This window comes from Pelecanus crispus, chromosome 6, assembly GCF_030463565.1.
Source record: "Pelecanus crispus isolate bPelCri1 chromosome 6, bPelCri1.pri, whole genome shotgun sequence".
NCBI classification, from domain to species: Eukaryota; Metazoa; Chordata; class Aves; order Pelecaniformes; family Pelecanidae; genus Pelecanus; species Pelecanus crispus.
This window is the reverse complement of record NC_134648.1, coordinates 34,831,150-34,856,162: the sequence shown is the minus strand read 5'-3', so window position 1 is coordinate 34,856,162 and position 25,013 is coordinate 34,831,150. Positions and strand designations below refer to the sequence as shown.

At 47.3% G+C, this 25,013-nt stretch overlaps 1 protein-coding gene across 7 annotated transcripts in view; it reads right to left on the bottom strand.

The window, feature by feature from the left end:
- SLC8A3 (solute carrier family 8 member A3) overlaps positions 1-25,013 on the bottom strand; it is a 96,972-nt gene that overhangs the window by 70,052 nt on the left and 1,907 nt on the right. The window lies entirely within an intron of this gene.

Genomic DNA, 25,013 nt, shown 5'->3' with positions numbered 1-25,013 from the left:
AATTCATCTGCTGGAAGGGGAAATGTCAGCCCATGCCTATGTGATACCCCAGCAGGAGAGCAGGAGAGATATTTCAAACAGGAGGGAGTATCAGGCTCTGGGTTTTTAAAGCCCCTGAGTGGAAGAGCAACCAGATAGGACAGGAAATGCTCAAGCAGGGTAGCTGAGATGTAGCCACACAAGAGCACGTCCACCCTCACTACCATCACTGCATCCCAGGCCCAGGCCACGGTGATAACCATTGCTCTGGTCCCAAAACTTCACCCATGGCACAGCACTGCCCACTCTCCTGGGGCAGGGTGGCTCCGAGGGGCTGCACAGTCCCCATAGCACCATGTGCCTTGCACTGCTGCAGGCAGAGATAATACGGAAACTCCTCTGCAGGAGCCTTTTACTCACCTCTGCTCCTACTTGGCAGGAGGGACAGTCAATAAAACCAAACTCCAGTCCCTCCTTCCCAGTCCCCGGGGTCCCTTACTGAGGCCCTCAGGACATGAGATCAGGTCTCCCTGGCTTGGGCAGGCACCACGCAGGGCTTGCAGCTCCTTGCCTCCCTTCACAAAACCCCTGCAGGTCCACACTCTCCTGCGCTGGGACCTACCCACAGGCAGCCCAAAATTCCCTGGGAAACACACTCCCCACCCAGATCTCCATCACCCTCAGCACCCAGATTGGCTTGTGGTCAGGCTGGCACCCACCAACCTTCTCCCTGGACAGATGTCATGTGCAGTATAATGTCACAGCAAGGGCTGTGCTTTTGCATTTAAGGAGGACGGAGAGAAACCCTTTAAGCCTGAGAAAGAAAGAAGGAAATGTGTTCCTTCAGGAGGAAGGAGGGGTTTGTAGCAGACAAAAGCCCTGGAGAGACTGGAGGCTTCAGTCCCGTTCTCCTCTCCACAGAGTGTCGTGGTCTAACCTCACAAAATTGCCGCCTTGCCTTAGTTTCACCTGCAAAACAGGGTGTTAGACCTGTAAGGGATGCTAGAAGGTGCCACTGAAGAGCAAAGTTGCTGCTCTTACACATGCTGCAAGGCAGGCTCCCTTCCCTGCCTGCAGTAAGGTCCCTGCCCTGCTGCCTCCTGACCCAGACCAGGTGGCTCCACAGTGGGACATTGGACTGGGGCTTGGATAGAGTCCTTTTACTGCTTGGGATTTTCACACCCACAGAAACAGATATTCCCTGAGATTAGCCACCAGTTACCCTGAAATTACTTTTAACTCAAGCCTGGATTTCCACAAGGTAAGGCAACGCACAAATCTCAGTTAAAAGCTATTCTGTACCCCAAATCTTGCCCCAGATGCAGATGTGTATTCACACCTGCATTTTCTGGCAACACAGAAACAGGATTTATGCCTGCACATAACCAACCAGTACCTCCTCAATGACTCTAGATAAAGTGGGCCTAAGGGTCTACACTGGGTTGTGTTGACCAGCCCCCTGTCCCATCTCAAAGATCTCAAGGTACAACAGAGGCTTCACTCCAGGACCGCTGCATTTCAGGAGGACAGGAGGGAATACAGGGTACTTTGGAAAGCACAGCACTAAAATACACTAACTCCTTTCAACACTGATTTACTTGGTACTGTTGACTAGACAAAAGCAACTACCAAAAATCACGTAGAGAATAAATGAGGAAGTGATTTTCAGTCCTCATTTTCAATACGTAAATGTATCTGTGCTTGAAGCTTACTGTGCTCTTAAATAATTGGTTAATTCTTTCCCCTGTGCAAAGCTCTTCAGTTCACCTTTAAAAGAAAGAGATGGATGATTTAGAGTCCAGCATCCCAAAAGCAAATCTCCACTCCCCATGCGAGAGGCAATAATTCAGCATAGCTACGCTGCCATCAGTCATGCTTTTCATCTTCCCAGTGCACCTTTCCTGTCACTCCCTGGCAGGGGGAAATGGATGGTAGATGCTCCCTGCTATGCCAGTTTTGGGGGTGGGAAAGATAGGAAAGGGGTCACCTTGCAAACACTGCCAGGAAGTCACATGTGTCTAGCTCAGGGGTGGCTGGTGGTCTCCTTCGTGACTGCCTGGCTTTGCTAATTAGATGCTGTGAATGTTAGGAGACATATTTAGCTCCCCGGAGCATGGCTAGTGTTAGAGGGACTCTAATTTTTTTTTTTGTTTTTGGGGTTTTGGGTTGGGTTTTTCCCCCCCACCAATAGTTCCCACATGAAATAGGCTCACTCCTCAATTCAAAGGATTACTATTTTTATTTATTTATTAATTAACTGCCACTTCTGCAAGCCCAGCCTAGGATCTGAGTCAGACAAGGCCTTGTCTGCTTTCCCCAGTAATAAAGGCCTTGTAATTACACAGGAAAGCCTGGTGCTGACAGATGACAATCCAGAAGACATCCCAGCCTATTTTTCTATAGCTGTCCTGTTTGTGGAAGACTGAGAATAGCTTAGCCATGCTGGCTGCGCAAACAGACGTGATTCACACAGAGAGACCAGGCCCTGGCTAACATTAAAGCTGCAAAGTTGGTGGAGAAAGGGAAAGAATAATTATTTTTTTTAAGCCCTGTATCCATCATGTTCCCTGTGGCTCTGTGTACGGCACAGCTAGGGAAGTACACCATGCCATGTAGTCAACATTGTGTTGACAGCTCTCCCACAGCCACTGAGCCCACCTCTAGCATTATCCCAGCACCGTGGTGGGAAAGCCAGCCACTGAGCCTGGAGGAGCCAGGGCACCATTCCCCACCACTCTTCCAGCACCGGCACCTGATGGGGAAGAGGCAGATCTCAGGGGCTGTGACCTCTCCAGCAGGCTGGAGCAGGACCCCTCTCTGCAGGGGGAGAATTCATACCAAACCCTACTGGGATTTTCACAAGGCTTTGAGTTGCCACAATAGTCTCCGCTTACTCTGTCCGGCTGTCTATTTTAAACCAAGCACAAATGCAGTCCTTCCTCCTATTGATCAAGCCTCCATCTAAAGAAAAGACTGTTCTTCTCCCCTTACCTCTTCGAACAAGGCCGTTAACTTTACTCCAGTTATCAAGAGACACCTCACCCTGTGGACATGTCCAGGCTAGGTAGTATCCATATCAGGAGAGTGGGGAAAGCACAGGTCCTCACAGTAGCACATGACCTCATGCAAGTGATGAGAAGTAGCTCAGATTTCAAAAGTTATCTGTTTTCATTACACACAGTGAGATTTATAACACAGGTAGAAACATTTAGATAGTTATTCAAACTTTTTTTCTTTAAGAAATACAGTGTGGAGATTGCTAAGCTGGCAATGCCCTAAAAGTAAAATTTAAAAGAGCTTTCCTTCCACCTGAAAGAAATTGTTCTTCTATGCTTAGCATATAAATAAATACATTAGACCCAGGGGTATAATGCAGCAGGTGATTTCACTCCATTCAGTCCAATGCCAAGTGACAGTTTTCTGCATTACTACTGAAAGATGCTAAGCTGTGAGCTAATGCGTAGCTCGATGAATGTACTTGAAAAACCTGCTTGGTCCCCAGAAGGAAGAGATGCTCAGTCCAGTGTGGACCATGACACTGAAGATGCCCCACTTCAAACGAATTTTGGATTCTGCATTCCCCTGATCTCAGCCCATGCCACTGGATATGTCTAAGGACCTGATCCTACACAGAGCTCCGTTGAAGCCAGTGCCCTGCCATACTGACCCCCAATGCAGGACAGATGCCTTCAGCTTCATCCCTACCTGCAGCTGGGCAGGCTGCTAAGGCAGCAGTCTCTTCTGACTTGGTTTCAGTCATCTTCAAAAATCACTCTGACTCTTCCTACATGTCCCTTGTTAGGGCAGAGATACTCCATTCTGGACCTCCCTGGAACAGAGCAGTGCAACAAGCAGTGACCAGGGACAAGACCCAGGGCAAGAGACTTTCCATGGTAATGCAGCATTAGAAGAGGTAATGGCTGCTATGCTACCCCCATTTTGCATGTGGGGAAACTCAGGTACAGAGCAGTGATGTGGATTCCTCACAGCTGCACAGCAAACCAGAGACAGGTCCAGAAGAAGCCTGCTTCCCCCATCTTATGTGCTACAAAGCAATGGTTGGAAAAGGGAACCAGCCAGACAGGGCTGTAGTAGCCACAGGCATGTTAGCAACAGATTTTCCTGCTTGCCGCTGCCTCAGCTGCCCTCTGAGCACTCCCAGCTCACCAAGTCTGGCCAGTCAAACCACCACTGCGCAGCCTTTACGCTAAATTGGGAACCCTGGTCCTGGGCTGGACTAGGTGCCCTCACACACCCTTTCACCACTGTTTTGCCATGGGGACTGCTGGTAACTGAGCAGAGCCACTTCCTAAACTACTCCCCTTAGAGCTGCATTGCATAAGGCTGTTAAGCATAGCCAAAATGGGAAAAGATGACCAACTGTATCACTGTTGCCAAAAAATCCCAACGGAAGTTATACCTGATGTAATACTAGCCTACTCAGTTCTGGCAAAGAGAGACATAATAAAGGTCCGATTTCCTTTTTTGCTAGTGAAAGTGGATTTTGCCCCGACAGCTGCTGGGAGCACAGCACAGCAGACCCGTGTCAGGCTGAAATCCAAGCTGCGCCTGTACCGACTGCCGAGAAGCTCTGCTATTGCCAGAGCTCAGGGGTTCTCCTGGGTGCCCCTGTATGATGGCACAGTCCCACATGGTGATTTGAAGTGGTGTTTGCCGGTTTCTTTGAGGACTGTAGACTTACTGCAGCCTGTCTGCTCCCCTTAACTTCTAGGTTTAGCAGGAGGAAGGACACATGCTCCAGACATCACATAACAAAACTGCAATCCAGCAACACTGGGAAGGGCTCAGGTACCTGGGGATGCTCCAGAAAATTAAGCTGAATTAATTAGGAGTGGGAAGTTAAGGCATGAGAAAGCCCTGTGTGGACGCCCATGCTCTGGAGTAACATGACCTCAGTTCAGTTTAGCTTAATCTTCCTGCAAAGGCAATTAGGCTAGACTAAGGCCCCGGGAATGAGATCATGCACACAAGGATTTAACAGACTGCAAACAATCCCTCAGTCAATAAAAATACAACTGGCCCAGCCTGGTTTTGAGAGACTCAAGTCTGCCTGTGCTCAGTGGATGGCCACCAACCTAGACACCAGTGGCACTGTGCTCCGGTTTTGTTTCTTTTTCAAGTTTCCCACAGTTTCTGGGCATATCTTCATCTCTACGCTACGAACCAAATATTGTAACAACTATTAGAAACCTCACATCCATCGTCACGGCAGAGGCCAGAGCCACCATGAGCTTCCTGGAGAGCAGCAGGGCCGTAGCCTGGACTCAACCACTCCAAACACAGAGTCACTACCGATACAGCTACAGGGTATTTAAATAGCTGTGAACCACTGCAGCCATGCTCTACCCCGCCAGCTCTGGTCAGCAGAGAACATTTCTACATGCCAGCCTATCACTATCATTTGGACATTATTTTATTCTTTTGTTGCGCCAAGATAAGAGTTTGTTTCTTGATTGCAATAGTAAATCAATAGAAAGATGTCTGCACTCAGCCATTTGAAAAAAAAAAAAAAAAATCCCCACTAAAAAGCATGATTTGATTTTGCTATGTAAAGTGATGCTTGAGCCTGCGGTCTTAGCTCAGCAGCGTTCTGGCACACGTACTACATCAACCAAACTAAGCGGCAATATCAAGGCAAACACTATGATGGCAGAATTAATTTTGTCCCATGGCATGACAGAGATGCTTACCCAAACGTAATTCTTTGTCTTTACACAGGGTGCAGACATCAATGACATAACCACATCTCATTATTTAAATACCACAAAGCCACATTATATCAGTAAGTGCAATACCTCTCAGTACAGCAAATTTCTTTATGTGTTACAGACAGAACTTCTCAGAGTCACTCTGAGAAAAGTTTAGTACACTGCTTTTACACAACATACTAGAAATTAAATATAACAGCACATAATAAGAGAGAACCGCTGCAGGCATATTTAGGCCGCATAAGTTTTGCAGTTAAAATAGCTGCGAAGTTAACCATTTCACCCTCCAAAGTGGAGTGTTAATGGACAGTGAATGGTATAATACACAGCCATTGACTTGGAAGGGAATTTTTGCCTACAAGGCTTAGAGCAGCGGCTTCCAGCCTGCCATTTTGATGGCAGACTGCAGACTGCTCCTGAGCAATTCACGAAAGGTTACTGTGAAAAACGAGATCACTATACACTATAAAACAAAGTCAGATGTTCCTAAAGGGGCTCGGATATCCCCCCCCAGAATGTTTTGAAGGTGCCACAAATTGAGAAGGACCGAACACCCCTGCATGAGGGACAAACTCCTTATTTTATTCTGCCTGCTTTGCACCAGCGTAACTCTCTGTACGAGAAGGGAGCATCTTCAGACGTATATCATTTTGGTAGAAATTAAGAGAAAATTAGGCATACGTCAATTCAGCTGCACATGGCAGGATCAGGATAATTACATTGGAGAGAGAACACTGGCCTGCAAAAATCCAACAAGATGTTTCACATATGAAGCTCTGCGTGTAGAAGACACCGAGAGTACATTTGATTATCAGATACACAGTTTGTAATTGTGTAATTAAACATCATTTTATAACTACACACACTGGGGGCAGAATTAATGTTCTGCTTGGCATTATTGACTTCTAGGACTTAATCATGCAAATGGGACAGTCTCTTAACGAGATTTTTTTAAATAGCCTCTCTTGGGTTTAAATGGAGAAAGCAAGAGAAGAAAGGCGGTTCTCCATCCCAGGGAAGTATTTCGCACAAAAACACCCTCCACTGGACATGCCACACTCGCCCTAGGCAGCTGCGCCCAAGAGGCCACGGGGCAGAGGTGCACCCCTGCAGATCCCCTTCGTGAGCATCCTGCCCCAGCTCCTGCTTCAGGCTACCTGTGCAGGTGCGGGTTACTGGGGCACGGCATAGCCACGCTCAGCTCCACGTGGTTTATTGTGGAAAAAAACTTAATCCTGACAGTGGAAAGGAAGGCTAAGAGGAAGCAAAGCAGGAAGGGCTGTAACACATGGTATTAATGAACATCTGTATCAGAAACTTAGTCGTGTCCAAAAGTCTCTGTTTCGTGCGGTTCCCATGGCTGAACACAGTTCAGCAACCACTAGTGCAGAACAAAGCTATGTTCCCTGCCTGATGCCAAAAGTGCCATCAAATGTCTGTCCTACTTACATGTACTGAGCATGAAACACCATTTAGCTCGGCCTGGCGATGTCCCAATTTGCCACTAATGGTCCTGCGTCAGGGTGCAGCACTCCGTGCTCTGCACGGCTAACTAGCGATGGCAGGAGGTAGCTTGGCCCTCCCAGCATCAAGTCTAATTCAGGAAAGAGCAGAAGGGAACGCGATTGTTCCCCCTCCATATTCCGGCTTCCAGTCACCAGGAACTTAGGGACCATCTGCGCCCCAGTCTGTATCCACCACGGCATGCTGAATAGAAGGGGCTGTACGAGAGACTGCCCTTTCTAATCTCCTAAAACTCACTTACTGGAGGTGACACTGACATTATGTATGATGTTCCTCAGCTTTTCTTATATTTGCATTACTTGCCAATCCTGGCTTCTTCCTCCAAGGACTTTTAAAGCATATAAAGTAGAGGTGCACTTGGAGGCGAAAACACAAGCAAATTGAGAAATGAAGGAGGGCTAGAGAAGGAGAGGAGATAAAAGATGCATATAAAAGTATACGCAGAGAAAAAGAGAGAGAAAAAAGAACATGAAACTCCATCTGGCTTCTTTCAAGAAAAATGGAGGCTTGGTCCTATTCCCAACTGCACAAACCACTATTGTTTAATGAAGAATGAGTATTCAAACAGTGAGGACAGTCAGCCCCACTGTACAATACCCAGTTGTTCTCCATCCTCCCAGGGCATGCCGGATGAATTCAGTCAATGCTGCTACCCATAGGCTGGAGCATGGGTGGCTCTGTCACAGGATGGCACCGCTTACACAGGGCCAGTGCCAAAAGCACTAATTTCAAGACTGATCTCTTCTAGCATTGGTCTGACAGCACAACAAGCTGCCATGCCAATACCTGGCGCCCAGAGCATCCCCTCTGGGATTTGCAGGCTGCGATTAGCAGGTGAATGTGCCACCTTCCCTGGGGCTGAGGAAAGCACCTCTGTCCCTATTGATTGCCAATCAATAGCCACCTCCCATCTCTCCCTCTCAGCTTCTGCAGTAGCGAGTGTTAGTAATCAAGTAAGAGTGGCAGGCTGATAAGATCCTGTTATCAGCAAAATGGGATTCTAGATCTAATCTCCGATGTCACATTTCCAGCCCTGATCACTGAGATTTAACCCCTTCAATAACTGAAGTATGTAGCCACAGCTGTAAGACTTGCAAGAAAGCTTCCCAATCTCCATCCAGGCCATGAAAGCCAATCGAAGAGCCAAATTCCTGCTCTCACTGAAACACAGGGAGAGCAAGAACAATTGCAGGAAAGGCATCTAATGGTAGGGGCCAAATTAACATTTACTGCATCTTCTCATTGCTTCCTATTGTACTTTCAAGTTACTGCAAGAAACAAAAATGCTGTGCAGCTGAAGGCGTCTAAACTGCCGGTTTATTCCATTTTTCACAAAGAAACACCACCAAAAAAATTGAAGCTCCCAAAGAATCTCTCACACATTCATCTTCTTGGCCTAGGAAATCTCCACACCCTCTCAGCTAGGAAAAGAAAGTCTTTCCACTCCATAGGGGACTTAAATATTTCAGTGCTTACTTGCACTCCACTCCTGGCAGACCTTGGTTAAAATCTCATGTAAATAGCCCAATTTCATGGCTATTTACTGACATGTCCTCATGGCACATGGCCATCTAGAGGCACCTGGACTCCCTGAGAAGGGAAGCTTTATTTAAAGCTGCCGTGGCTACATGGCTTCTGCTCTTCCAACCGATCAAGTCCAAATGACATGGAAGTAACTTTGCCAACCAAACAGCAAATACCAGCAGAGATGGTTAATGCAACTCCCTCCACCCGCTCTAACTGCAGGAGTCTTTCTATCACGTGTAAGAGGCTGGAGCTCAGGCCCTCAGAGGACCATTCTATTTAAAACTGAATGTTAACAGAAAAAAGAAGAAGAAATTCAACCAGACATCAGGGTTGAAGGACAGCCAGGCTGGCTGTTGTGTTACTCCACATGAAATACATGATATCTGAGATCTCAAGATGGTGCTTCTCCCTTCCTTATCATTAGCACTTTGTTTGACTATTATTTCTGCAGTGTTTCTCCTGCCTTTTCTCTGTTTCTGCCAAATCCCTACCAAATCTGCTACAACACCGGTGTCTGGAAGAGAAACCTGCTCTGGGGTCACCACTGCTGGGCCCCAGCCAGTTTCACACAACAGCATAGCCCAGAGGCACTTGCTTCTGCCCCCACAACCTCAGTGTGCGCCAGACTTAAAATTTAGAAATACCACCCGAAGGTCAAAGCAACAGATCACCAGGAGAGTAGGTGGCTGCATGTCCTCGGCCATTTCCAGCAGCCAACAATGTCTGCGTACAACTGTGCAGATGGAAAATCAACAACACATGGTGAGTACATATTACACGTAGCCATCAGGCAAAGGGACATCCTCTAATGTCGCCCAGGGCATTTGGCAAGGAGGACACTTGCCAGACTGGGATATGAGCTGCTACCACAGCGCTGTGCTCTCCCCAGGAGCTCTGCTATGTATCTAGTAACCCACACCTCAGCTGGTCAGCATCTAAGAGCACTCACCTGTTTCACATGGGAAAAAGGCACAAAATGGATATTGGGTGGGAAATTCTAGCTCACCAGTTTTGCCTGGAGCAGGGGAGAAGGTGGGCAGCTCGGGAAAACCTTCCCTTTGACATCCCAGTGAGGGCCAGAGCTGCCTCAATCTGTTACAGGGAATAAACCTCTGCCACCGCCTGCAAAATCCCAAGTCAGTAGCAGTGACTTACTGGGCTAATATTTAAGACGTGCCATGCTGCTGACTCACATCCACAGGGACTGCCAGGTCCATGGGGTCTCTCGGGGCCCACCCTGTGCAGGTGGGCATGTGCATAACCATAACTTCTGGGGATCAGTTACAGAAGGGTGCTTAGAAATTTGTAGTTGAACATCAGCATTGCATAGGTGTCCCGCATTGTGGTTTCTCCACTGTGTTGCTGATATTGATCGTCCCTATATAGTTCACTGATTGCTGGTTAATTATACGTTGCTGATAAATCAATGCACCACTTCAATCCTGATTTGGTTTAAACTGCACGAACCAAGCAGTTTTTCCCCGCAGCACAGCTCCTTCCCTGCAGAGCCACTCCCAGCCAGCTGGTCCCCAGCCCACACCTGGGCAACAGCTGACCCCATCCTAGGCACCAGACTTGCATTTCTCTTAACCAGCTTCCCCAGGCCCCTGTTGGCCCATTTCTGCTGCGCGCCAAGGCCCCTCCAGCCAGCGACCCACGCTCCAGTGTACCAATCTTCCCCTTGGACCACAGTCCCCATGGGCTCACTGGGGCAGGGCTGCACGTCACCCCATCACCCCTGACGTGGATGACAATGCTGAACTGTTCAGGCCTTATGTTGACTCCTCAAGGTTGTGACTAGGAACTGGCTACCCGTTAAACCCCAAAGCACTGACCACCACCTTTTCAGCCTGACAGACCAGACAGCTTTTTAATCCATCTTGTAGTCACCTATCGAGGCCGTATCTTCACAGTCTGGCTAGAATGATGCTATGGGAGAACACGTCAAAAACTGAAAGCCAAGGTAAATGACATCCACTGCTCTCTCCATGGCCACTGACTCAGGTATCTCATCACAAAGCAATCGGGTTAGTCAGGCATGATCTGCTATGGTTACACTCATGCTGACTGTTGCCAGTCACCTTCCTGCACCTAGAAATAGCACAATCTAACATATATCCACTCCAAGTTGGTTGTCCCTCACTGTAAAAAAGCTTTTCCTAGTAGGTTCTCAGACTGGTCAAGGCTAAAAGCAATTTAAAGCTGCTAAGGGATCCTAATGGTCTCTGGAGACAAGCTTGGGTGAATGTCCTGGTTTCGGCTGGGATAGAGTTAATTTTCTTCCTAGTAGCTGGCATAGTGCTGTGGTTTGGATTTAGTATGACAATAATGTTGATAGCAAAAGCTAAAACATCAGTGTGTTAAGTACTGCTTATGCTAGTCAAGGACTTTTCAGCTTCCCATCTCTGCCAGGTAAACACGAAAACTGGGAGGGGGCACAGCCAGAATAGCTGATCTGAAGTGACCAAAGGGCTATTCCATACCATATGACGTCATGCTCAGTATATAAGCTGGGGGGAGTTGGCCGGGGAGCGGCGATCGCTGCTCAGGAACTGGCTGGGCGTCAGTCAGCGGGTGGTGAGCAATTGCATTGTGCATCACTTGCTTTGTGTATTATTATTACTGTTGTTATTATACTGTTATTATTACTACTACTATTTTACTTTATTTTGTTTCAATTATTAAACTGCTCTTATCTCAACCCAGGAGTGTTTCTCACTCTTACTCTTCAGATTTTCTCCCCCATCCCACTATGGCAGGGGGAGTGAGCGAGCAGCTGCATGGTGCTTAGTTGCTGGCTGGGGTTAAACCACGACAGTGAGTAAGGGCTTACTGCACAAGTTGAGATGGGCATGTACCCACATCATACGCCCTGATGTCAGCTAATGAGCTGGCTGTGAGAGACACCCTGCCACCTTTATGGATGGGTCTTCAGTCTCTACAGGTCACAGAGGTACTCACCAGGGTCTGGGAGCTGGTCCTTATTGGGGACAGTACGGGCAGCATAAGTGGAGGAGACAGTGGCACCACCTCCTGCCCACAACATACATGGTGTGCATGTGACAGAGAGAGGGGACGGTGTGCGCAGTTGTTGCAAACAGGTAAAAACAGATCAATATTTCCACAGCTGCTAAGGAGTTAGCAAGAGGTTGATGCTCTAAATGGCAGAGCTCTGGTGAGACACCACATCCCTGCAGGAGCCTCTCAGCAATAGCTGACATTCAGATCCAAGCAGGCTCCTTGGAGAAGGCTGTGGGAGCAGCAGTGCCACAGCATGACGTAAAGCCCACGAACATACCTGTTTGCAAAGAGGATTGACATGCCCCATCTGGGCACAGTGACCACAAAGCACCTCAGAGGTGACCCTGGACAGGCCACCCCGGGGAGGCTTTGTCCCCAGTGCCTGTTGCTACTCGGCAGCCCTACTGGAAGGCAGGCTGTGATTTCTGCAGCAGCGGTGCTCTTGCTTAAGAAAAGCATGCATTTTGAGTCCCTGCATCCCAGCTGTGCCAACTGCCCTGCTCTCCGGAGCCTGTGTTTTCAACTAAGCACCACACAAACTCTCTCTCATCACCCATCCAGCACCAAAGGATGTTCAGTGCCCAGGCGCTCACACCTCGGTCACTGCATGCTCCTGAAGAGTGGCGCAGCCCTCCTTGTAGGACGGGCACACTGCTGCTGACTGTGCCAGCCCCAAACCAGCCTGACCCGGGCAGTCCCTCCCCTATGGTACCACTGCTGCAGGCTGCCAAACACAGCATGCCTACAGGCACTGGCTTTTGCTTGGTAGATAAAATGATCCTCCTGCCCAATTTGTTGAGCGATTTGAGAACCCTCTATGTGAAAGCAGAAATATAAACATAAAATACCTTCAATCGATACAAGAAACTGCCTGGGATAACCAAATAATATTATCTCAATATTCCTCAGTCACTCTCCACGCTCTGTCTACAGGGGTTCAGATAACCTTAGGCATGCTACTGTCCCACCACCTTGTTACAGAAAAAGCATGTAACTGTTTCTAAGGCCAAGTGAAGCACAAGTCAGCTGGTAAAAGGGGTTTCCCTAGGAACAGAAAACCAATGTTTTACTCCACAATGATTTCTTTGTGCAAATGCAGGTGAGCAGTGACAGTTACTCCAGAGCTGTGGTGAAAACACAACCCTAATGCAGCCAGGGGAGAGCCTGCCACAACTGTTTGCCCAAATCTCTCTCCTGTTCTAGACAAGGATATGGTGCTTGAAAGCCACCAGGATTTACATGATAGTTCAACATTTTCTTTGGTGCCAAATCTCTTGCTTTGCTACAATGTTTGGAGTTGGGGATCATCATTACAGATATCAAGATGCCAAGAGGGAAGGAGAAGATGTACATGGGGAAGAATACTGCTTCTCTCCTCGGTCCAAGTCATACTCAGTTAAAGGCAATGCTGCCTGAAAAAGATCAGATGGCTTCCCAGTGTGTCCAGAAGCATTCACTGGAAATAGGTAGTGGGAGGAGGTAGGCTCCAAGGTGCTATGGGATTTTTTGGGGAGGGGCAGAGTAGAGACAGCAGCAGGGAAAGGGCAGGAAGCAGAAGACAGCTCCTCCTTCCCTTGACTTGCCTCAGCAAGGCTGAAAGTTTCTTCTCCTACCAGTTAGTGGAGGAGGAACTAGGAGATACATTTCAATCCACCTCCAAGATATCCCCACTGACTGAAGTCCTAGTTGAACTACCAGCCTTGCAACAAGAAACCAGCCCCACATTAGGGGAGAAGAACAAGGCCCCGTGGTTCTCAGCAAGCAACTCTCATCCATTTCCTTTTTCTCATTACAACAATCACCTTGTTCTCTCTCTGCCTTTCTCCAGAGTATTTAGCAACTCACAGCTGAGCTCCTTCGAGCCCTGGACATACCCCCACCAGGGCCCTGTTGGACAGTGATTCCCCATGTAATTGTCCCCAAGGAAAGAACAATCCCATCTAAACACACCTCTGCTCCGCCTTTGGTGATTCACCCCCAAAACCCAGGTCAAGGGCACACATGGGGATTCGGATCCATTGCCTTCAAGGTCAGCACAATGTTCTCCTGCCTCCTAACACAAGCAAGCCTTGCTCATCTCTCAAAGGTTCCTTCCCTGCTTCCATCATCTACTCCAGAGGCATCCAGCTCGCCCAGAGCGCTGGGGTTTGAGAGCAAAGAGACACCTTGGCGCTGAAAGCCAGCAATGCAACAGTACTCACAGCAATTACAATCTTGTGACAGGTAGATGGGTTTAATTATTTGTGTGGGTGGACAAAGCTGCTGAACTACAGGAGGGTCAGGGGCAGTACGGTCTCAGCAGTACATTGTCAGGCCTGTACAGATTAGGGGTATCCTTTGATCACAAGACAGCCGACACTGTTTCCCAGTGGACTTCTACTGTGGGGAAGGAAAATCATCCATGTGATTTCTTTAGGTACTCAAAGTCACTCTAAGGCCCTACCCTGCCCTCCCTCCCTGGTTTTCTGCAGATTGATTTAAGCTGATGCCCTGGTGAGAGTTAATTGGAATTGCAGTATCCCATGGAAGTCCCCTATGCAGTGGTCAAGTTTGGTGTTCCTCACTTCTAGCCTTGAACCGCTTCAGATGCTGTGATGCTGCAGTTCACACCAGAGGTAGCTGCGTTTCAACAGGCACTACAATTATTTCTCTCTCCAGAGCGTATCAACTCCTATCAAAATTTTACAGGTTATCAGCAGGAAGGTAGGACACTGCTTATTATGGAGCTCAATCCCTTCGACACACTCTGTATCACAGGCTATTACTACCCAACAAGGGGCAAAAAGACAAGTTTAAAGGATTAAAGAAAACTTCCCATCCTTCAAAATTCCCAGGAAGCTTCAGAGACAAAACCAGAGAGGATGGTGAGGGTGGAAGCAAGCAGTCCCAGCTGGAGTGGTCCCAGGGTTGGGAAGAGGGATGCAGGAGCAGCAATGCTCATGTGCTGCTAACAGGTTTATTCCGCTGGCAGGGATTCCCTTCAGGAACATTTGAGTAAGTGCTGTACACCACCGAGTTCAATCTGCACTAAGCAGATTAGTTCCTTACCGGTGAAAGGTTCTGGGCAGCAGCAGAGAGTTGCTCACCACGTGATACAAGGGGGCTGTCATTACGTTTCATAGATATGATATAATTATATGCTCCCTGGAGGGTACTTCTAATTGAATTATAGGGCGTCTCACAAGTATTCTGGACAGCAGTTCAAGGAAGCTCTCACCACCCAGAACAAGAAAGAGATACCCTTTAATTACATTAGATGTACCCTCCAGGGAGTGGGCTGTTACTCCGTGCAGCAATTCGCTTTTTAAAAAAAAAAAAAAATCATTTCCCCCCAAAACTGGAAGGGAGGTGCCCTTAGCAGCAATTTGTTGTTAACTGCATACTTGCTCCTCAGGCCCCTCCTCCGCAAGCTTGCAGCCCTGTAGAACTCCCTCGCCTGCCACCCGGGACAGCCCTGCACCGCAAGGCAGAAATCCCTCACTGAGGGCAGTTGCCGAACCTGCCCGCATGGCTGCTGGGTTCCTTCCCAGCACGGGGTCAGGAGATACAGCACTGCATGAGGTGTCACGTGCCAGGCTATACGTATGAGGGAGGTCTCAGCCTCCTGAGAAAAGACGCTAAGAAGCAGCCCCCAAAGGCAAGGCATTAATAGAATCATAGAATCGTTTAGGTTGGAAAAGACCTTTAAGATCATCCAGTCCAACCATTAACCTACACTACCAAGTCTACTCTAAGCTAATCAAGGGTAGACTGGACTAAACCATGTCCCAAAGTGCCACATCTACCCGTTTCTTGAACGCTTCCAGGGATGGTGACTCCACCACCTCTCTGGGCAGCCTGTTCCAATGCTTGACTACCCTTTCCGTAAAGAAATTTTTCCTAATTTCCAACCTAAACCTCCCCTGGCACAGCTTAAGCCCATTTCCTCTCGTCCTATCGCTAACTACATGGGAGAAGAGACCAACACCCACCTCACTACAACCTCCTTTCAGGTAGTTGTAGAGAGCGATAAGGTCTCCCCTCAGCCTCCTCTTCTCCAGGCTAAACAATCCCAGTTCCCTTAGCTGCTCCTTATAAGGCCTGTGCTCCAGACCCTTCACCAGCCTTGTTGCCCTTCTCTGAACGCGAATAATCCCAGGCCAGGCCAAACAGGGGTTCCAGTCATTACAGCACACACTGGCAAGGTTCCCTGCCTCAGCCTGCCCATCCATTCATCCTGCCTTCAAATGCCCCAGAGCTGCAAATGGCTACCCTGGTCCCTCAAAGACAGCCAGAGTGACCCCAGAACAAGGGAGCTTGCTCCATCAAGGCTGGCCATGCTTCCATCCCTTGGGCACCCAGAGCTATGCTCCCAGGGGCTTATTTCAATCCTTGAATTTTTCTCTCTGCTTTAGTCCAGACTCATCCAGTTTTATCTTGTGAACCAGATCTTCCCAGGGAAGCTGCAGCACCAGGCTTGTAAAACCAGCTGCCCTGCTGTCCCAGCACAGCCTGCCTGCAGGCAACACACTGGGGACTGGTACCCCTAAACTAACTGGTAGCCACCTCTGCACCATGGCACCTCACCTCCTCAGGCTCCTGGCCAGCCAGAAACACTGCACAGGGACACATGTTGGACCTACTGCTTCCCACAGAGCTCAGGGGAAAAAAGCAAAAAAAAGCACACCTGTCCACATACTGATGCTTCGCCAGCACCAAAAGCAACAGCTTCTTTGCTCTTTACCCTCTCATCTGGGGGCTGTGCATCCAGGGAAACCACCCAGCACTTCTCCTGCTCCAACACTGCTGTCTGCAGCTTACTGTCAAGCCAGGGGAGATGTCACATCTGTTATGCTTTTTTCTTCTGCTCCATACCATACAAAGGATGGGATGATCAGGCCCTGGAGCCTATTTTTTTTTTTTTTTTAATCACCTCAAGGGAAAGCCAGCACCAGCTGCCCACCACAAAGACTAATGACCTACTGAAGCTGCCATCAGCTCTGACTCCCACAGTCCACATCTAGCACCGCTCCACTTGTCAGGCTGCAAAAAGAGCAAGAAAGACAGTTATGCCAAGAACTTGCTAATTATAGAAAATGAAGACCTGCCTATAGGACAGGCATCACAGTCACCTCTGAGATAAAGCACACACAGCTCCTCACGCTTCCATGATGCAAAGCACACACAGCTCCTCACGCTTCCATGATGCTAGAGGCTCAGACACCAGCAGCAGCCAGGCATTTGATATGTTCCACCCTGCTACAGCTTTCAGGTATTACTCTGCAGGATACAGCTAATCAAACCCCGGGAGCCCAGCTGCTAGGCAAGCAGTTATTGCTCATACGTAGTCTGTTTGCTGTGATTTTGCATTATTCACAGCTCTGCCCACCTTCAGTGGTGTCAGCTAACAGGACATACCTGGGAAAAACTGCCAATTCACATGTTCTCCCTCCCCAACTCCACTACAGAAAGAGAAGACTACTGTGAGCTAACCACAATCCACCCCAAAAATAAAGAAGCATTTCTGATATCTTAGAAAACAGAGAGCTCAGTGCTTATTTAGTCTTCACAGTCAATGGACTGGTCCTGGCACATCCTTCCTAAGCAGCATCATGGTCCAGCTGACGTCAAGGGAGGTGGAGGTAGCAGTATTAAGCCAAAACTCTCAAGCAGATGAGGTAAAAGAGAGACCAACCCAGGAGGGAAGACAGGTAAAGCAGAGATAAGTGGAGCAGAATTTCTACATTAAATATTGATAGCTTTATCATGCTTTTTTCTCTAAAGGATAAAAACAGAGCAGCACAGCGCTCAGGTGGGGATTTTTATGAGGGTAGGACCCATTTGGCTTGCTTATCTCATGGAAAAAAAAAAAAACCAGAGCCACAAAAGGTAATTAATACCCCATTTCACTTTAACAACATACTTTTACATGGAGCACCAAAGAGACGCAGTAGCAGATAAATCATCTACAACACACTCAGCACAACAACCACAGCACAGGCAGGAGCAACCACTCCTGGAAACTCTGGAGAGGCAAACAGAGGAGAGAGGAAAAGCCTCTTTCTTCCCCAGCACCTAAAAACATCAAAGGAGATCTTCCACAATCTAACAGAAGGACCAGGAGATGAGAGCCATGGCTTTTGCTCACAGGGTGTAGGTAGAGCATCAAGCCCTTTATACCCAGAAGGACTCCACACCAGCACCTGGAAGGAGAACAGCAGGACATAGTGGAGGCTGTCAGGGATCTGATGTCCAGAGGAGGGTTTCCAGGCACTGCAGTCCACCTCTGGGGCTGCACCGCTCTCCACATGAGGCTGCTCAGGCTTTGAGGCAAGCTCAGCAGACATCTCCGTTGGCCTCCTAAGGACAGGTCTGGCAAACCCTGGCAGGAAGAACTGCTCCCATCTGATGCTCAGACTTCCACCCTGCTGCCCTTCCAGTGCAACCCACCCAAAGCGCCCAAGCCGCCAAGCAGCCAGGGCCTGCTCAACACCAGGACTGGCTTCAGCTGAAATGCTCACAGCAGTACGTGCTGGCACCCAGGCAGAGACTTGAGGGGCCTCATCTGTCAACAGCCCATCTGCTAAGACAGCTGTAAGTATGTACCAGTCCACATTCCTCCCAGCTTTAAACCTGCTGTTTCCACTGAAGCTAAACAGAGGATGGACTTGGTCCCCAGTGCTTCTATCAGCTAGCACAGCAAATTCTCTTATCACCTTTTATCCTGACGTGAGGTAAATAAGAAACAAGCCACACTGCTAGCAACAGGTAAATCATTTCTTATTTGAAACAGCTGCCACCTTCCACCACGATCAGCTGCTTCTATTTAGCCACAACAAAAACATGCCAGAGGACCTCTGGCTGGGGAGATTTCTAAATGAGATGAGAACAGCAGTCTAAAAAGGATAAGCCCGTATTTAACTCAGAAACTTTGCTGACACTCTGATCTGTTAGAAGTCACAGACACATTACAATGATGCTATGAGTAATATTCCCACTGTGGGTTAAAAAAAAAAAAAACAACAGCATGTACTTGGAGTGATATATGGTCTATCAAGCCTTGCCACCAGCACCTCTTCTTATCCCCTGAAGCTGCATCATTCAAACCATGCCTTCTCCTCCTTCTTATAGGTGGGAAACAAATATGACCTGTGCCTCTGCAAACCTGCATGTAAAGGGCATGATGTCTAAGCCACTCATTTGCAAAGGTGCTCCACACCATAATGCATGAGTCAGTACGAGGAAAGGAGGCAAAGTTCACCCAAGCCACAGTAGACTTGTTTCATCTTGGATCAGTTCTGGTCTGTTGTTTGTTTTTAAAGCCAAAACTAGGTTGCATCATCTGGCAGGGTGAATTTCCCTGTGTTTGCTCTAAACTAGGAATATCACTGACCTCTCTGGTACCTCCCAGAACATCCCTTCTAAGGGCCTCCTACTTCACAAACCCCTGAGCTTCCCAGGGGCTTCTCTGCTACATCAGAGCACACAACCGCTCTGAAGAGCCTCTCTCTACCACATGCCTCTCTTTTTGAGCTGGGGTCCCAGCCTCCCCTGTTTAAAGCTGTCACAAACTCATACAAATGCCTCCTTTGATGGGCAAGAAGTCACAGTGTCTGAGACAGGATGTCATTTGTCCTTCTTCATGGACAGATGGCAAGTATGTCCCCCTGACACCCGCCAACAGGACTATCTGGGAAGGTAAAGGTCATCTCAGGGCTTCTCTTCTTCTTCCCAGGATGGTGCCGCGGTCTCACATTTCTGCAGACAGCTTTTACATACACTCTAGGAACAGTGCCCCAACGCCTTACGCTAATCCCCTACAGGTCACACCACCTAGACCTCACAGCAGGACTACAGCAGAAACCCAGAGCGTGTGTGTGCACGCGCGCGCGTGTGTGCGTAAAGGACTTCAATTAAATTAGAAACTGGTACTGTTAAGAACGCTGACATGAGAATTTCACAGCAAGAAGCAAACACAACAGCCTTTCACCACTGGCAACACAGTGGGGGAAAGCTTTTTTTTAACTGGAGGACAGCTGCTACTGTTTTTCCTCAACCCAAATTAAAACAGGAATCAAGAACTTCTAATTTATGTGAAGGTGTAGGAAGACAAAGCCAGAAGGAGCTTACCCACTGATAGAAACAAACTGGAGAAGAGTTTGCAGGATTCAATCTCAAGAAGGCTCTAACAGGAAGGAAGCGTGTCCTGACAGAAGGAAACCATCAGCCTCACACAACAAACTCTCATTGCCTGGAGTCCCACTAATTAGTCTTAATTTTTTGAGGGCTGTTCTCCTCACACCCCAGATCCTTAGGATCAGTGCATGGTGTAAGAGAGCTGGTCAGACTAGATTACCAAAATAATTTTGTTCTGACCTCGGTCATTAACTGGAGTCATCACAGCTGATATAAATAAACCAAGGTCTGCAGATGTAGCACACCTCCACATCAGGTGACCAAAATTTAATTTAGGAAAACGAGCACCCAAAACCACAGTTACTGTTGACAGCTTGGGGGAATAGCAAGATATTGCAGCTACTGCCTATACCTGTACCAACCTGACTTGCGATGGCTGGGGAGAGGTCAGCGAATCTGCATAAATTCACTGTGATCCTGAGTAACAGGAAATTACAAGCCTGATGTACGCAGACCTTCTTCCGGATAGAGCACAGGCCAGCAGTTCAGGGAAATCAGTTTTATTACTGTCTCTGATCTGCTGGGTAATCCAGAGAAAAGTCACTTTCTCTGTATGTTTGTCTCCAGCAGTCTCTGTACGAATGGAGGAGACAGCCCTTCTGTTATTGAGAGCTCTGCCTAACACACACTTAGATAAGTGACTGTAGGTTTCCACATGTTACCAAAGTTCAGCCATGCTGACTTTGCGAAGAGGCTCCGCAGGCCATTTAATACCAGTTTAACACCACAGCATCTCTCAGCACCCGGTTCCTTCCTGAGGCACAGGCAATACTCTGAGAACTACAGACTTGGAGCAGATGGCTACACCTCTAGCAGCCTTCAGGTCCTGCAAGTAATTGAGCAACCAGCAACAAAGGCAAGCAACAGAAGTAGATCTCTTGGCCTAAACCTTAACTCTGTATAGCTGCTACAAGTGACATGGCCACAGTAGAACTTGTCACTATTTTCTAGCTGGCATATCAGTTAGCTACTGGTAACTTGTATATTTTCCTAAACTTTCTAAAGCAAGATCTAAAAATTTTCATGTGATTTAAACCAGTTTTAAACAGAAGAAACTATTTAAACAGAGAAAATTTAAATTAAATTTAATGACTTGCTGGGAGTTCCCTTTATTATGCAAAAAGAAAATCCTCTAAAACCCAATTCACTTTTTGCTGCTGGCTCTTAATGATTTCTTTATTGCTTGGACATGATAAAGCAGCTAGGTCAATCATTCTTCTACATTTTCAGATCTCCAGGAACCTAACATTTATTTCCATACAAAATCATTTAACAGAAAAGTGTTCGGTCATCTTGCAAAAAAACCTAAGTTTTGGACTTGATTTTTTGAAAGTTTCCTTTTAGTCAACAAAAGAGCTAGGATTCTGCTTCAGCTGCTTAGGTCATATCTGACCCTTACTGGAGCAGGTATTTGGAAATAACAAATATATTGAAAAAGAGGCAGCATAATCAAATATTTGAGACCTGATCAATTCCCTTCTCAACAGATGACAGTGTTCAAGAGTATATGGCTTGATTTATAGTATCCAACACCCATACACATCCATACACACACACTGCATGGGACCATATTTCAGTAATAATGGCATTGTTTCAAGCCTCCTCATCTCAGCCTGCTTTCTCTTGTGCTCCCACCCAAATGTGAGTAAGGAAACTTTGACTGTGTTAGTCTAGAAAGAATCACAGAGGCAATAAGCAAGACCCGGTGGCAGGATCCATTTCCCTCTCATTCTGCAACATTTGCCTCAACTCAGTTTTTTTCAGTCCCACATATTTTAGGGAAAGCCTCTTAAAATCAACCCTGAGATAAATATAAGATAAAATAAACTAAGTGAAGACCCCTTACTCCATTTAGTTTTCAGGGAGAGTGCTTATCCTTGGCCCTGGGGATTTGGTAGATGGCAGCGCCTCTCCTATAGCTTAATCTCAAGGATGCTGTGTAATCTAGTGCCCCTCAGATTAATCTAGCCATTGCTACACTTAAGGAGACTGACCTACAAACTACTTACAGATCGCCTGCTGCTGCAGAATGTAAGCTGAAGTTTTTTAATTTGTGTGTCAGAGAATGACCTGAGAGCATGAACTGAAGCTTTTACTCTCCTCCAGTTTACACTGATCAGTGTTTCTTTGTGGCTGCAGTTCTGTGGATCCTTAGCATAAATGCATAGCCACAGCAAAGCTTAGCACTGTCTTGTGTGTCTGCAAGATGCTGTTACTTCATTTCCTTCCTCCACGAGTCAAGATTCTTCTCAAAGTGACTCCACGAGGAGAATGACAAGGTTAAAGCAGTGAGGTAGGCAGGACTCCATCTACGAGCACCTCCTACACCAGCACGGAAACTAGAACCCAAGTTTCACCTTTCCTAAGCAAGGGCCTAATCAGTAGGCTGAAGTGGGGAACACGTAACTTCTCACTGCTTTCTGACCCCCTGTCCTTAGCATCATCTGCTGACCATCTTAGTCTTCCTGCCTTCCCCTCTGTTCTGCACCAGGCTTTGTAGACCCTCAGTTCCTGCTTCAAGTGAGCGGGGGACATCAGTACCTCATGGTGGATCCCCCTCCATGGCAAGGCATTTAAGAGGCAGGGCCTCAAATATTCAGCCAGGCAACCCCCTGGCTATTTGGTGACCCAGTGTCTTCATACAGCCTTGTACCAAGCAATACCATAACCAGTAACTCATATGCTGCCCCCTGGGTCAGCAAAACTGTCCCAAACACCCTATCCACCCATCTTCCCAAACTAGGCTGACCAAAACTAGCTAGTGTTTATTGGAATAGTAGCATTATGGGTCTGAACTCCAAATTCAGACCTGAATCACCTCAAGTTTAGCCTAAATATTTGCTCAAAATTATTTTTCTGCATTCAAATTTAGAAAGCAAAAAAGGAAGAAAAGATTAAACCCACCCATTACTGCTTCCAGGTTTCTACAGCTGCTTCCACCTGCACCTCAGAAAGGAGCTGGCAGAGTACAGCAACTGGCATGTGTTCACTGAATTTAAAGGCCAAGGGCTGATTACTGAAAACTACCTTCACATGTTTCCAGCCCAAAACTCCATTTCCAGAAGACCTGGAGATTTAAAATGAAACCCAGGAGTGGATAAGGGCAGCCTGCTGGCTGACATGATCTTCCTCCTTGTTAGGCTTATTAGTTTGACTAAGTGCTATGTTGAGCCAGCTACACTAATTCTAGCTTCAAAAGAAACTCATCTCTGCTAGCCACATGGTCTCCATAGCCACTGTGGCTAGCAGGCTTTGTTCCCAGCAGTCTTCTGATGCAGAAGTCAAAGTCACATTAATGCATTAGGTGTGGGCACATTTTTAAGTACACCACAAATGTCTCATCTGTGCTCTAGGGCATCTTCTCTGGGTTACAAACCTCAGCATTAAGCAACCTACACATACTTGTTTTCTGGACTGCCTTCATTTTCATTAGAGTCTGTCCCACAAGGATGCACGTGGTCCTGCTGAACGTGATTTATTTTAACCCAAGCAAAGCAACTCTATGGGTATCATCTGACCTTCTGTCACACTTTTCAAAGACAAAAAGAAGTCTTCCATCAGCTGGAAGATGAAAGAAAGGGAGTACAGTTTGGAGTAAGATGGTTCGTGGGCTTATTGTCTGGTACCCCAAACCTGCTGGCCTTTCACTGATGGGTCTTTTTCAAGCAAGAAAAGTCTCTGTTCTTCAAGACCTGGCTGAAGCAAGGTGGTACCCATTATATTTTAGGTAGTCTACTCACAGGAGACTGTAACCACACAGCTGACATTCTTCTTCACTTTCTCTAGAGAAATCAGCTTGCAGCTCAATTAAGGGGACTAACCTGCATGGCCCATCTCCCTGAAAAGGCCAGATAAGGACAGCTGATCCTCTTCCATCTCTGGTAGTGGCTGAACCCAGCCAACCAGGAGCTTCTCTTCCTTTAATAGGAAGAACACATACTTATAATCAAGCATCAGGACTGTGGATATTAGCTGGATTAAATGGTTTAGTGGGCTAAGGCAGAAGGTGCTATTGAATTAGAGCATCCCTACTGCATAGCATTTAATATATTAACATCCTTTCGGGTACCGTATTGGGAGGCTTGGTACAAAGATTTCTTTTCTCTAATGCCAGTTGCAAGTCTGCACAATTCTTCCTTTGATGGCTCAAGTGATTAGGTGTTAACAAGAGGAACCTAGGCACTTAATACTAGGGAGTTTTAGCACCAGGTTCACACCCCCCTCCCTCTCTCTACTCAGCTAAGGGATTTTTCTCATTCCCCACTAATGTTAACAGCAGGTACTTAAAGCAATTAGACATTATCGCCTCTCTGGTCTTTATTACTTCCTAGCTTCGTATCAGCTACTTTGTACGCAATAAAAGAGCTGAATTAACAGGACTGGTGCAGACTATTCTGCTTCCCTTCTTCATTCTGTATGAAAACACTGGGTCATGGAGCCACATGGACAGGCTGTGAGCTGCAGTGCTTTAGACCATTATTGCCAATTGCCATGGTATTTTACAAGGAGAAAATCCACAGGTAGTAAAATAACAGACATAGGGAGATCATAGAGAAGGTGAGGTGGGGAATATGGGTAGATCATAGGGACATAAAGGCTGGAAGGATTTCACAGGTCCAGCAGAACAGCTTGCAGCTGTGCCTGTGCTGTGAATTAGCTGTCACAGGAACCTGCAAGTTGCACAGGCAGCCTAGGAACACAGGTATGATGTGTTGCTCCTGTGAAAATAAAGCCCCATGTCTACACAGCAGCTCTTGCTTGCCTGGGAGTAACTGTTGTACACTTTTCATCTAGGGATTGCAATAAAGTCCTGTGCACTCTATGTTTGGTGTCCAAAAAGAGGCTTTCCCATATTTGTCGAGCCAGGTAAAAGCTTGCCCTTTTTTCCCTCTCTCTACCTTAACTCTCCATTAACCCTTAGCTTTAGTACAGGACCTCAGAGAATGATATATTTTCCTCCTATCCCCACCCCCCCAGTATTTCTAAGTCTCACTTTGTCATTCCCAAGAAGGAAGGGACAAGAGCTTTTGAGCTCTTAAATCCTGCTGTCGGTTCTTG